The sequence below is a fragment of the Triticum aestivum genome, chromosome 7B (assembly GCF_018294505.1).
Source record: "Triticum aestivum cultivar Chinese Spring chromosome 7B, IWGSC CS RefSeq v2.1, whole genome shotgun sequence".
NCBI classification, from domain to species: Eukaryota; Viridiplantae; Streptophyta; class Magnoliopsida; order Poales; family Poaceae; genus Triticum; species Triticum aestivum.
Window position 1 is genome coordinate 664,413,757 of NC_057813.1, and position 2,479 is coordinate 664,416,235.

The 2,479-nt window shown below is 46.7% G+C and overlaps 1 long non-coding RNA gene across 1 annotated transcript; it reads left to right on the forward strand.

Annotated features, from left to right (window-relative positions):
• The first annotated feature begins 527 nt into the window (after nt 1–527).
• On the forward strand, nt 528–2,002 carry LOC123163071 (uncharacterized). Its single transcript, XR_006481694.1, has 4 exons — nt 528–786; nt 967–1,056; nt 1,225–1,305; nt 1,527–2,002. It is a non-coding gene; the product is annotated as an uncharacterized lncRNA (long non-coding RNA).
• Nucleotides 2,003–2,479: the final 477 nt, after the last annotated feature.

Genomic DNA, 2,479 nt, shown 5'->3' on the forward strand with positions numbered 1-2,479 from the left:
TCTGAACAAAAGAAAAATAGCTTTACTTCTGATGTGATTACTGTTTTTTATCCTTGCATTAAGCATAGCAGTACATTTAGATACATTATAACCGAGCACCTTTACTGTCATCTTATGTCATTAGCATTCGTAGCCGTCGGATCTTCAGCTTTGGACGTTTTCAGCCGTCTAATCAAATTCTGCTACACCTTCCCTGCGACTCGACTGGGCAGCTACCCCGGCGACAAAATTGAATGCGTGTGGTTGATTGAGTCCTCGTTCGCACGTAGGCCTTCGTGGGCGGCTGTTTCCAGAAGAAAAATGCATACCGAACGCCACGAAGAAAAGAAAGCCGCCCCCACCCCTCCCCGACTTCTCGCCTCTCTCTCCCTCGGATCATGCGCCGCCGCCGGAAATTCCGCCATTGCCAGGTCCGTTGTTCATCCAGTTATCCCAATCGCCGCCACCTCACATGCGCTCTCACAGAAACTGGGCGTGAGGCGCATGCGACCTAGCCGCTCCCCTCCCTGACGAGACCTCCTCTCTAACCTCTCCTTCTCTCTACCGACAGGAGAACCTGTGGTGCGCCGCCGCTGTTGCGGCGCTTAAACCGGAGAGATCCTACGTTTATCCACAAACGCCAACGCCGTCCCTCCTTCGCGGCTCCGATTCCCCGTGACTCCACGACGCCGACCACCTCCAGGTCTTCATGCCACACACAAGATGGGTGGTACCCCTCAAAGGCCCCCTTGGACTCCGCTTCACCTCAAGCTGCTCATTGATATTGTTGGATATCTGATCATGTTGGTTAGAAAAATATTATCACACTTAATATGGCAATTCGATTGTTGATTTGCTTTTTAGAGTTAGTCAAAGCATCAAAAAATAATTGTAGTCTGTTGTTCACTTGTGCATCAGATAGTAAATTTCGTAATGTGTACTGACTGCAAGAATGCTTGAAAATTTCTTAATGTTTCCTGGCTGCAGAATGGCTTCGCTCTAACTGAAGTATGCTCTATAAAGGTGAAAAAGATGGAAGGCTGATGCATTTTGATCTAGAGAACAATGACATACAAGGTGAAATCGTTGCTCCTACCTTGTTTATTTATATTTATACAAAATGTCAGTAAAACTGAGCTCTTTCCCTGCCTCTCACATCCGGTGACATTTGGGCTGTTCGATTCTGTTATATATCCGTCCTCGCTGTCTGATCTGAAGTGTGTACCACGTGTGGTTGACGACCAGGCAAGGAGACGGGCGAGTAATGGCGAAGAAGCTCATATGTGATATGTCCCTGATTTGTTGTAACCGTCGCTGGCAGTGGAGGTACATTACTCCCCTATTTCCTTCCTTTTCACCTAGACTAGAGGCCTTCAAATATTCTGCTCCCTTAACTGTACCTTCGACAACCATATTTGTTAAGTAGATTAGTGTTTTGTATCCTCTGCACCTGTCTTCTCACTTCTGGATCATTTGGCTGGGATTGATATTTGCTTGATAGATAGATAGAGCTAATGATCAGGCATCGTATCACAAATTGCATTCAGGTGGTGTTTACATGGGTGATTGATTGCCATATGTGATCGTGCTTCATGCCCTAAATAAGGTTCTTCTTGTATATGCATTGACAACTGGGATTATGACAAGTTTTCCACGGGATGATCAGCTTGCATCATGCTCTCACCGAAGTTAAGACATGTCTCTGGGGCAGGTGAGCTTTTTTTTATTCCCTGTAATTCTACTTTTTTCCTAACTTGTGTTGTGCTTCACGTTGAGCATGCTAGAGTGCAGAGTATATCGTGTGGGTGGTTGTAGATACTAAATAGTTAGAGTGAAGCTATGGTATTTTAAAAACAAGTAAAACTGCACATCTTGCATCATATTTTTGTTGTGAATGTGGGCGGTGTCGTGGTTCTAAGCCTGACAGTAGAGTGGGGGGTAGGTATGGAGAGGCAAGGTCCTAGCTATGGAGAGGTTGTAAACACAAGAGATGTACGAGTTCAGGCCCTTCTCGGAGGAAGTAAAAGCCCTACGTCTCGGAGCCCGGAGGCGGTCGAGTGGATTATATGTATATCAGTTACAAGATGCCGAACCCCTCTACCTGTGGAGGGGGGTGGCTTATATAGAGTGCGTCAGGACCCCAGCCAGCCCACGTAACGCCCCACATAAAGTGTCTTTACTATCATAAAGTCTACTTAATTACAGGCCGTTGCAGTGCAGAGTGCCTCTTGACCTTCTTGTGGTCGAGTGAGTCTTCGTGGTCGAGTCCTTCAAGTCAGTCGAGTGAGTCCCTCGTTGGTCGACTGGAAGGTGACCTCTTCTAAGGGTGTCCTTGGGCAGGGTACTTAGATCAGGTCTGTGACCCTACCCTAGGTACATGACCCCATCATTAGCTCCCGAATGGATTGAGGCTTCGAGTGAGGAAGGAGTTGATGTTATTTCCGATTAACTTTTGCGCACTGGTCGTGCGTTGTTCTGGATTAAAGAATCTCTTTGTTGA